General features: G+C 44.7%; 1 protein-coding gene across 1 annotated transcript in view; it reads right to left on the bottom strand.

Moving 5' to 3' along the window:
- Positions 1-12,666, bottom strand: part of ATP1B3 (ATPase Na+/K+ transporting subunit beta 3) — a 303,008-nt gene that overhangs the window by 289,009 nt on the left and 1,333 nt on the right. The gene's annotated exons all lie outside the window — the stretch shown is intronic.

Here is a 12,666-nt window from a genome sequence, read left to right as displayed (position 1 = left end):
AAGTCGAGTCCCGCCTGTTATAGAGTGACCCGTACAGCCAGTGTAAAGTGCCCCTGATCCCCCCTCACGAGCACTTCCTCTCCGTATACGATCTCTGTATATACCACGTGGCACGGGTTTCCCTCACTCCCGGTCCCTTAGCGTGTAGCAGTATACAGTCCTGATCCACATCTGTCTTCTTCTCTTTCATACGGAGGCCCCTGGTTCGGAGGACGTGTGGAACCATCTCTAGAGTCACACTGGATCAACCCCGCCCTCCGGCCTACGACCCTGCGGCGTTCGCCAGAGAACGCATCACCAGCAGAAGGAGAAAGACTTCTACCCAAATAAAACCTTCTTTGAGAAGCCTATTTAAGTTCTCTGCCTCTCCTTCTATTGAGTTGCCGGTTAGCACAGTAGAGGACAGTCGAACTCTCGAGTCTCCGGGCACCCCGGGACAACTCCCTAGATATCCTATGGCTGAGAGGTGTTAGGGAATTGAAATTGGCCTTGGGCAGTTGGGACCTATTTGAAGAACCCCTCCGATCTATGGCAGCCATACCACAGACAACACTGAGGGACACAAGTTACACGCACTGAGAGAAAGATAGACGGGCCAGGGTGTCTTCACTTCCTTCGGTATTCAATACTTGCATCTTGATCTTTAACATTTGATACACAACACTAAATGCACTTTATTCTCCTCAGGTTTTGTCTCAACATATTCCAAAGACTGCTCACCTTTCCTAAGTGCGCCTAAAGTATCGAAGGAAGTAAGAAACCTTGGAATGACCATGGACTCCAAGCTATCAATGAATGCCCAAGTGGACAAACTAGCAAGATCAAGCTTTGTTACTATAAGAACTCTGCAACAAATCTCTCCCCCATTTGGGATTTACACACAAGGTCCAAGCTACCATCTCCCTTATTCTGTCCAAACCCGATTAAGCCAAGTCTCTACCATGGATCTCCTTTAACAACCATGAAAAGACTACAACGTATTCAGAACTAGGCTGCCAGACTACTCTTGCATATGAAACAGCGAGACCACATCTCCCCTGCCTTGAAAGTCCTGCATTCGTTACCGGTTGCCAGAAGATCCATGTTCAAGCTGCTTTGTATCACCCACAAAGCGATACATGAAATTGGACCACTCTCCATCAGGAATAAAATCGCCAAACACATACAACAAAGGAACATCTCTGCTCTAGAGTGACACCTCACCTCAAAATCCCAAGATACAAGAGAAAAAACATTGGTGGCACATCCTATGTTCAAGCAGCCAAACTATGGAACTCTTTACCACCCCCCCACATAAGATCCACGGACAACCATCTTATCTTCAGAAAACTACTCAAGAATTGGCTCTTCCCCACATAAGCACCAAACGCAAACAAATATACAGCATACCCCTCTGTATATAAGTATGTATTTGTACTATAGATATGTACCTATATATATGTGTATTACTTTGTATCAACATGTAGAATAATTATGGTTTTTTTTTTTTAAAGTAACTACAACAACACTTGAAAACCAGAGTTTATCTAATGCATCTTTAATCTACCTATACTTGCTTCCTTTATGCATCTATATACCTTTCATGTACTTGGATCTATATATTTATTACTTTTTTCCTCAAAAAGCATAATCAATGTACTACCATATTTCTCACCCTATACCTAGATCAATATCTTTAATCTACATATACTTACTTCATGCATCTATATACTTTACATGTACTTATGGATCTACTTTCTTCTAATTCAGCATATCCAATGCACTACCCTATTTCTCACCCTAAGCCTCCCTAAATATATCTTCTACCTCAACTCTCCGACTCGTCTCAAACCTTTCTTCTACCCTTCCCAATGCACTGCCATATTTCTCACCCTATACTTAGATCAATATCTTTAAGCTACATATACTTACTTCATGCATCTATATACTTTACATGTACTTATGGATCTACTTTCTTCTAATTCAGCATATCCAATGCACTACCCTATTTCTCTCCCTAAATATATCTTCTACCTCAACTCTCCGACTCGTCTCAAACCTCTTTCTTCTACCCTTCCCAATGCACTGCCATATTTCTCACCCTATAGCTCAATCAATTTATCCTCTACATTCACTCTCATTCATCCCAAACCCCATACCACGACTACGATCCCCAAAATAACACTTTCTAGACTCTCCTCTACTCTAGCCTTCCTTCCATCATCTGATACCTCTTTTACTATACCGATCCCCCAAAACAAGCCTTTCCAAACTCTTCCCTCCAACTCTTCCACTCCACATCCCTTTTTACTGATGCCAAGCCTCCTCCTACTGCTATGACCTCCAAAAAAAAGGTTTAAAAGTCTAAATCCTTCACTCTATCCCTCCACTATCCTTTTTAATCAAAACAGATTAATAAGTCCACTTCTCAAATTTCATATTTCACTATACTAATTCACCACTAATCCTTTATGGGTTCCAGAGTAGTGTGCTACTAGCCGAAAAAGCGCTTCAACACCTCATCAGGGGTATCGAGCACTTTATAAATGCAAACCTTTTCCCTTCTTCTATCCCTCCGCTATCCTGCTCTATCCAAATAACTGACTAATATCCACCACTCAAATTTCTTTCATATTTCAATATACTAATTCATCACTAATCCTTTATGGGTTCCGGAGTAGCTTGCTACTCACCAAAAAAAGCACTTTGAAGCCTCATCAGGGATACTAACCGCTATATAAATGCAATTACAATATAATAACTGGTTGCATACTTTAGTGCATTGTCAGTGTGATCAGGTCTCAGCTCTAAACACTTTACATGCTACTTTTTTCTGTAGCTTTTATGCTGCTCTTAGAGCTATGGTTCTGAAACCTCTTAATTAGGCACTTGCTGCGTTAATGCACAGAAGCCTTGTACTTTTTACAATCTGTGGGATCCGAGGAGATTTCTTTTATTGTGCACTCTTTTCTGAGGATGGTGCTTAAGACAAGAGATGGTATGGCCAGCGCGATTAATAAGGACATATTTTAGTGTTTTACTACCTGTGATCAATTTTCTGTCCCTTTTTAGGTCTCGCCTACGCAGCGCACATGTGCTGCATAAGAGAAGACCTTTAGTAATCTATTCAGTTTTTGGCCCAAAAACATGCACGGGTTGCATTGCTTTCAATGGCAACGCGTGCACATTTGGCGATTCCCTTGCGGGAGTGAGCTTTGAAACCATCTGTTTGTAATTAACAGATGGTTCCTGCTCGTTCCCGCAAGGGAAACAGGCGCAGGCCCCTTCCTCTCTCCTCTCCCTCTACTGCCGCCTCCTCTTTCAGAGCAAGGCGTACACGCTTGTTTTTTTAAATCTCAGAGTGAATTATTTAACAAACAGTTGTAGCGAGTCTGCTTCTGTTTGTACTTTGATTTTGGGGCTCCCTATATTGGAGAAAAGTGCATTGCTACCCTATGTTCCCCAAATTGATGTGAACCAGCCACTCTGACCGAATCTGGGGTGTCCGTGGCTCACCTGTAAAGCAGGTAGACCCTGCTGTAGGCAATATAAGCCCTGCATTCCAAAATCATACTCTGAATACACACCAAGACTTGTGTCATCGTTAGAAAAAGCCTTCAAATGAGTTCTTGGGGGGTCCCCTTTTGTTTCTTGCTCTGTTCAAGACTCCGAACACAGCTCCAGCCGCGGATGTCTGGGCACTAAAGCAGCAGAGGTGCCAAGAGAGGGGAGCTGCACATTGTACATTTTACATCAATTAGCTTCAGCCCTCAGCTGCGAAGACTCGGCGAGAAAAACAAACAACAACAACAACAAAAAAAAAAAAGATACGGGAGAAAAAAGCAGCGGATCTCCTCCTGTTGTGTTTCCTTTCACCCCCTCCAGATTGCAGCGCCCCCCCAATTTCCTCTTATCTAAACCAGTCTTTCACCTGCAGAAACTGACTGCTGGTTCCAGGCTGTGTGTATTCCCTCATTCCCACTGATGCTATTGGCCGGCTCCTGACAAGCCCCAGAGTGGAGTACGTTATGCGAGATTAGGAGCTTCCTGGAGAGGAGGGGGCAGCAGAGGAAGGGAAGCGCCTGTTGTGATCCTGGCCACGTTTGATGTTCGGGTGCACGGCTTGGATCGCAGTACGCAGCAGGCATGCAGATGAATTGCATCCCGCCCATTCAAGGGATTTCTCAGGGAAACACCTATTGCGACGTTAAACCAACGTATCAAGGGTACGCATTTTATATACTCAACAGAAAAAAACTGCTTGAATTTTGCCTACATTTATGCATGTATGTCGACATATTTATGAAGGTTAAATTATTCTAGACACCATGCCCTTCAATGCTCTCAATTTAATAAAAAAACATGCTTTACAAAGGTAGCATACAGTCTCGGTGGGTGTCCGCCTGCTGTGTATTTTCTTTTGCTGCTGATGCGTAACTAGTTAAACACAGATAGGCCATACCAGAAACACCCTCCACGCCCCCTCCGCCACGCGGCCCTCTCCAGGTTACATAATTAAACTGCATTGTGTTCCTCATCAATGCCCAGGTCTCGTTGTTGCCCACCGCTGGATACAACTTTTCAATTAAACTGTCAAGGGCTGTTCTTTGCGGAGACAGGCCCTGTGTTCTTTTCCTGCTACAGTGTCTGCACAACCACAGTGCAACCAAACCAGCATCACAAACTAAAAATGTTGTGATTACAAATGAGTTAGGACATTGCCTGTGTGTGCACATGAAGAAAAGGTGTGGAGCCGAGAGGGCATCTTTCACATTCTGCTTGAACCAGCAATCAATGATATAGGGACATCTCTAGGATCAAAACACATACATGTTATAGCCTAATGCAACCTCATGTAAAGTGTTATGTCCTAATGATAATTTTTCAAACACTGTCAATGTTATGGCTTAGTGACAGCCCGTGTCTCAAATAACATCTAAAACAGTGGCTGTGCGACCCCAATGTGTGAGTGAGCAATAAGGAAAACTTTGCCTCAACCGCTAGGGTTGATATTATTTGCCTCTGATGTCCTGGGATCAAACCTACAATGACTGCTGACTGAGCCAAGTACAACTCTTCAGCATTTAACTCTGTGGTTGTGATGGTGAGCAGTCAAAGGTTTCTCAGGGAGGTAGTGTGGCTATGCTAGTTAGAAATTGGGTTTCTGGTTGGCAGGGGTGTGCACCCTGTTCAAGCTGGAAGCACAATCCTAGTCGGGGTAAGTCATAGATATATCCTAAATTAACCTGTGCTCACCATCTAGTAGCTCAGCACAGAGCAGTCAGGTTTAACTTAAGATGCAATGTGTTAGGTTTGAAGTGTTACACACATACTTAACAGTGAAACTACCACAACATGACTTCACAACAGTTTAGAACAAGCATTGGCATAGCCAATAGGTCTCGCCTTTGGGACCTTATAAGTGTTTAGCCATGCAACAGTTGATGTTGTTGCACCAAGGATATTGTGCTGCATAACTAAATACTTATAAGGTCCCGCAAGCAAGACCTATTGGCTATGCAAATGCTTGTTTAATCTTGAGTTTTACCTAGACTGTACCGGCTTTTGGGGTAGAATTAACGCTAATCCTGTGTATTTTCATGATTTTATGACCGATGTTTTAATTATGTACAACTGCACTTGGAACAGATTCCATGCGATGTTCTTTCTGCGTAACAACTTTCCATTTGGGGGAGTTGTTTTAAATTGCTATGTTTCACTGTATAATGTACAGTTTTCTAAACGTTTATGGTCTATTTGCTATGACTGAATAAATTTAATATGACTGGACTACCCCGTGTAAATATTGCTTGTGTGTCTGGCACTCAGAGAAGAACAAGAAATCAGAGGGCTAATTGCCAGCACTCGTGCATGGCTTCTGTGGCAGGAACTTGGACTAGCGAGCACGGGTAAGCACATCACCCAGGCACACATCACTGACAATTGGAGACCAACACATTGTGATGGGACGTTCGCCTGATACAGCACTCCCGGAGGGAAGAGCTTAGAATGATAGTCATAGTTCATGGCACAGAGGTCAAGACCGCATCAATATCCACTGCACATTGCTCTCAAACGGGCCAGGTCTCATGGAACCGTTTTCTGTATGACACGACAGCTTTTATCTCAATACAGTTTGTCTCACTGCAACGTACTGGAGGTCTGCTTTGTGTTGTCCGACAGAGCTTTCAACGTTTACATAAAACTGTAGCAAGATTTATAAATGCCAGAGAAATAGTACTACATACTGGGAAGCTGAATTATGCGAATAAGATACAATAACTAACGACGGTTCCTTATACTCCTCAGAAGGATTTCCCACCTCTCTAAATCAACGTAAAATGTATCCGATCACGAATACATGGACAGGCCTACTGGCTTGGACACTGGTCGTGTTATGCGCATGCGACTCAACGTCCAGTCTCCTTTGGATAAATTATTTTATGTGCCGCAGATCTGCCAGTCCATACATATCTGCTGATCCTAGAGATTCGAACGTGGATAATCCCCGATGCAATAATGTAGCTCCTTCGCATTTCTTACACGCCTTACAGCTGTCAGGCGACATACATTGTGTTTCTCCGACACCGATTCATTCTAGCCCACGCTGGCTCGCATTATGAATAAAAGAATGACTGGGGCGCCGGAGTCCACAAGTCATAAGGGAAGAGCGTGAGTGGAAAATCCCAGCTTCGGCCGTCAAGTGCAGGGGGAGGCTTTAGCGCGCCTGAATGGCGAGCGCTCGTCAGAGCGAAAGCCCCCGGCAGACACAAGGAGGCAGGGGATAGGCCAATGAGCGGCATCGGCCCCTCGCAGGTTTTTCATCAAGAGGAATGCATTCATTGCTGTATATCAGAAGAGCTGCGGCCATGTTAACAGCAGTGTTCGCTGCCATCCTGCTGAGACAGCCGTCTCTCCGTTGGCAGATAGACTGGTGTGATGTGGCAATACTGGTGTCATGTGGCAATACCTATGTCCTAAAACATGGTCATCCAAAAGTCACTGTATTGGAAACACATATGAATAAAGATATCCAAATATCACAATGTGCAGTAATGCCAACCGAGGAGGGCTGTGGCATGGAACGCCGGTGACATATCACAAGGGAGTGCATCTCCGTAAAAGCCCCACTCTCAACCATGCAGGCCAGGGAAGGCGGTCCCAAATCAGGGAGTCACCGCTGGAACATCAGGGCAAGGGATGGAAGGGGAGGGGCCTATTCGGAAGTGGACGTTTCCCCGACACTTCCCGGCAGCCTCTGCAGAACATATGCTACACCTGGTTGCACATTCCTGCGAGTCACTCCGACACTCCTGCGTACATTTCTCCATACATGCAAACATTTCAGAACACTTATGTGGGAGAGTTGGGAGAAAAAGTGGGGGAAGTGTACTCTCCCCACTTAACTCTTTTAAAGCAGAGGCAATTTCAGGGGTGAAACGGGTAAAATAAAGCCATTTTGGCTTACAGAAAAAAATCAGGAGTGTCCTGCCTGAATAGGGTCTATCGGCACGTATGTTTCTCAGATTATATACGACTGCAGGTTGTGAAATGCCATTTCTATGGGTTGCTCCCCGACGCTCTGGGTGGACAACTTAAGCATACACTGTTGTTGGTTGTGTAACGGTTGCTCCACTGTTTTACACAGCAAGACAGTCATAGCATACACTATGGCTGGTTTAGAATGACTATCCAGTGGCAGTATCCAGGTGGACGCCTCAGATCATAAACCATGGCTGGTTGCACAATATCCATTACTTGTTGTTTGTCTGTGGGAGCTTTCCTACGTTCCTTATTCAGCACCTTGTAAACAGACTACTCAAAAGATGGTAGGTATTTTGACATGTGCAACCACATCTATTCTCATGGTTCTCCACAGCCAAGCATCTGTGCAGCTACACATTTGCTGCAACGGGGTCTAAGTCTATGCCATACTTTAACTACTACACAAAATCAGTTCTCAGGTAGGCCACACTGCATTCACACACTTCTATTTTTCCATTTGCAAGCTTCCAATCGCTTAAGTGTCCCATCTCCCTTTTTGATTGAATTCTCGCCAAGGGGCATGCACACTTATTGTTTATTTGATTGATTTGAAAGGTTTTATATAGCGCTGGCTAGACCCGGAGGTATCAGAGCGCTTTACATGTGTGAATAACAAGATTACAAGAGTTGCGCAAACAAAACATAATAGAAACAATAAATAAAAACAAACGTTCAGTTGAGGTCTAATTGAGAACAAAGCAAGAGCAGATATATTTACATATATAGTGGCGGGGGAAGAGATTAAGGCCTGAGCTGTGGGTGAGGTACCACCTCGCCGCCAAGACCTGGAACACCCTCCCATCCACCTACAGCAGACCCAGGACCTGCTGTCCTTCAGAAGACTAAAGACATGGCTCTTCGAGCAGTAGCAGCATCCCACACCCCCCCCCAGCACCTTGAGACCCTCACGGGTAGGTAGTGCGCTTTACAAATGCTTTGAATGATAGATAGAAAGAGGTAAAGGCGGGGGGCTACAGATTGGGATGGGGGGGGGGATGGTCAATTGGGAGGGGTTTTTAAGAGGGAGGAGGGAAGGGAGGTGGGAGTAGGATGGAGGAGAAGGACGGGGGAGAGGTGAGGGGGAAGTAAGGAGGGTAGGGTCAGAGGTCCTCACACACAACATGCACACTACAGATATAGGTCACCTGATTACAGACACCCATCCAAAGCACGACCACGCAGTAGAATACTACTCATCTGTAATGCACGTCAACACCTCGTCAGAGGTATGTTGCACTATCTAAATGCAACTATAATACAGTACAAGGGAAGCTTAGAAAACTGGGATTATACACCTGGCCTCTGCAGCAGACCGAACAGCAAGTGATTCGCAGTAAATCTCCCCATCTTCTAACTAATAAGTAAACCTATAAGTAAACTAATGTTAAAAAAACAAAAAACACAGGAGTGAACTGTGCTATAATGCCTCAGAGTCATGGCCAGTGGATTTATGAAATTCTGCTGTATTTCCTAGGTAAGTATGGATTTGCCGCATTTGACACATAATTTATCATCTGCTGCATATTCTGCGATTTTGCAATAAATAAAAAACTGGTTCCTAGCTCAAATGGATCAAAAGTCATTAAAGATGTGGCAGTACGTGTCTCTGCACAGTAGAAGGACCTTTATAAAGGTTAAGTGGTCAACTTTTAATTGTTTATTGTTGTGTTTAGGTGCAAAAACTGGTACTAATCAAAAGGAGTTATCTTTGCCCAGAGACTGCTACCATGTGTAAAAATAACAAAAAAGTTAAGTAATACAATCACAAAATGTGCCGATTTATGCTGCATAATTTGACTTTTCTTGCTGCACACTTTAGTTTACCCTGCTGCATAATTACAGTGACCCTCTAATGGTACATGTTCCCTACCCACCCAATGCCTGATCACAGGCAGGTTTCTGTAACTTGCTCCTCTCAACACAAAGTATCAATCTGTATAGGGCACCTTAAATTTTAGAAGGCCCTACCTCAATTAGGATATATGCAAATGTTCTGGATGATCATAGAGCTAGCTCCGGTTATAAACAAGATTTGCAATGCAATAGGTCTTGCATTCGTTAACTCTAGAGCTATTGGCTTTGCAAATTGAAAAGAAATGTGTTGTCTATCTGCCTTTGTTTTTCTATTTATTGACTTTTGTAGCAATGGCGGAACGTGGAACTTTAGATGTTTAAAGCTAAAACGCAGCATGCTACAAAGTCATTAAATAGAAGACAAAAAACCATTGCGCGCCCAATGTATTTTTTCTATTTACTATTGTAGCAATCGTGGCACGCCGCGATTTAGCCTAATATGTTTAAAAGTAAAGTGTGGCGTGCCGCGATTGCTATAAAAGTAAATAAATGGAAAAGAAATGCGGCATCCGTCCGCCTTTATTTGTTTATTTATTGACTTTTTTTTTTTAGCAATGCCAGCATGCTGCACTTTAGATGTTCAAAGCTGTAGAGTGGCATGCAGCCATTGCCACAAAAGTCAATAAATAGAAAAACAAAGGCGGGCTGACGCCATTTTGTTTTTATTTCTTTACTTTTGTAGCAATTGCGGCATGTGCTTTAGCTTAAGAGGTTTAAAACTAAAGCATTGTGTGCAGCGATTGCTACAAAACTAAACAAGCACTACAAAGAAAACCGGGAAGGACGACAGCAATAATGGGAAGGAGGGGGTGCATCTGCGACCAAGGAGGCAACAGATAACCAGGGATGGCAACCAAAGGAAATAAATTGGTGATGTCCTGTGGGAGGGAATCAAGCACCCAAAGGCGGGACAGATGGACATTATTGGCCAACCAGTAAACAAAGAAAGAGTGTCCACCAGTAGTATTCAACCACAGTCTGGAACAAGTAAACAGCTTCACTTAAGACGTTAAAGAAAGCCCTCACTCACCACCTAGTGATGACATGCTTCATCATCGGGCCCCACCAAAGAGACCGAGTGTCTCTTTGGTGTGCTACAACGCCAGATTTACTGCGGAGCGGGATAGTGAGTTTAGGCAGTGATGTGCAGAGAAAATTAGTGAGTGGTGGATGGTTAAAAAATAGTCCGTAATGTATCAAAATTTACTTTATTCTAATGATCACTAGGGACAAGTTAATAAAAATGATGTGTCCTATCTGTATGTCCTTGTCATTTCTTCCCACAGGTGCAGAAAGCGCTAAATGTGGTTGAATACTACTGGTGGACACTTTCTTTGTTTACTGACTATTACCGGGGAATAAGAGTGTCTTTCTACTCTCCCTACCTCTCTTTTTGATATTGACATTATTGGCCAACCACAGTAAAGGAATTTCCAAAAGGCAGGCCAACCAACCAACCAACCAACCAGAAGCACTAGGAGTAGCTTAAAGCCCATATTCTGAATACAATATGCTTCGAAGAGACAGCGCAAACACCGACTAGACGAGACCTAAAATTACCCAAAGGAACTAAAGTAATTAATTCGGGCAGTATTGTGATGCAAGTGGGGATAAGATTAAATGGAAGCCAGTGAAATAGTGTTAGGGCACATACTGGGGGCATGTTAAGTAGGTATTGCATAGAGACTGGGGTAAGTAAAGTGGAATGCTGTAACAAACGTCAAAACCCATGGGTGGAAAGGGATCGCCACTGAAAAGGCTTAGAAACTGGCAGGTAAGCGGGAACTGTCAATGCAGGGCAATAGAAAGAAATAGCGTTTCTAGCGAGATTAAGAACAACCTAAGCCATACTCGGAGTACACAGAAGTGAAAGAGCCAAATATAAGCAGGGCCACTGGCATTATGTGAATATGTAGCTGCTGCGTTTCCGCATATAATTATTAATGTACTGCCTTTGCCACATAAGCCACCATCTGCTGCATAACCTGCAAAAGTTACTAAATATGCAGCAACACGTTTTGCTGTGCAGTGAAAGTACCTTCGCAAAGGTTGATTGGTCACCTTTCTATCTCTTATTACTACACGTGGGTGTTATACTGGTACTAACGAGGTGAAACCTGCACCCAAACAGTGTTAAATAAATTTAACAACGACACAGTAATGAAGTAATACTACCACAAAATGTGCTGCATAATGTGTCTTTTACTTAATTTGGACAGCACCGGCATCCGTTAGGGTCCTTCACGCCGCATAATTCCAGTGGCCCTGAAAATACGGTACAGGGACGGTAGGCGACTAAAGCCACGCGTTTCACTTCTATGGAGCACCAAGGCCCTAGAAGGTAGCCGAGCGTTGGTTAATAGCATCCCTCAAGGTATAGAACAGGAGACCACTGCCCCGCATTGGTAGCCGCATGAGGACTGCATTCGTATTCGTTGGGGAGCTCGCACTGCTGCCCCCCTCTGTTACACGCGCGCGTCCCACTGTTAAAGTTACAGGAGCCGGAGGCAGAATCCCAGAGCGGTGCCCACGCCGCAGGCATCCCCCCTCCCCAAGCGGTGTGCTCTGCGGCACCCGGTGCCGCAAGGGACAGCACCTGGCACAAGTTCAACAGCTGCGCTGCGTGACAGAGGGCTCGCTCTGCACTGCAGCAGAGGCACGGCGCAGCGGCGAGAGCACGCTATGCCCCCGGCCCAATGCTCGGAGGATAAGGCAGCCGCCCCCTAGTTCAGACTGACATGGCAGTCGACCACTCAGAGCCATGCATTAGCACCGCCCATTCTTAGAAATCGCCCTACTAGCACACACAACCCCCTACTCTCAGACAGCTCTGCACTGGCGCACGGCCCTCCGATCCTCGCGGAGACAGGCGTGATGCACTCCCCCTTCCCATGTTCTGACAGCGCAGCGCCTTAGTCATGTGCCGAGACGGATCCACCGACACCCCACACAAACAGATATACTTTTAATGGAATCGAACCGGCAATGCTCAGCAGCAAACTGCCCCCCCGGAACAGAGTGCCTAGAATTAGATGCCCAGTTGTTCAAGCACCGCATATAATGCTCATAGGCGCTAAGCACAGTCCGTCCAGTACTGTAACACTTATTGTGCCTTCTGCTTAGCTTTCATGGCACTGCACCGATAGATCTACACACATTTTTCACAGCTATCCAAAGGCATCCCGTCAAATACATCACCTCCCCTCCCCTCTATTCAACAATCTCGAATTGTCCCCATTTTCTGCACCAGCCGCCCCCCTGCTCTCCGTTTACCTTGCGCTGGCTCCC

Source organism: Lissotriton helveticus, chromosome 11 (genome assembly GCF_964261635.1).
Source record: "Lissotriton helveticus chromosome 11, aLisHel1.1, whole genome shotgun sequence".
NCBI lineage: Eukaryota > Metazoa > Chordata > Amphibia > Caudata > Salamandridae > Lissotriton > Lissotriton helveticus.
This window is presented reverse-complemented; position numbering and strand designations above follow the sequence as displayed.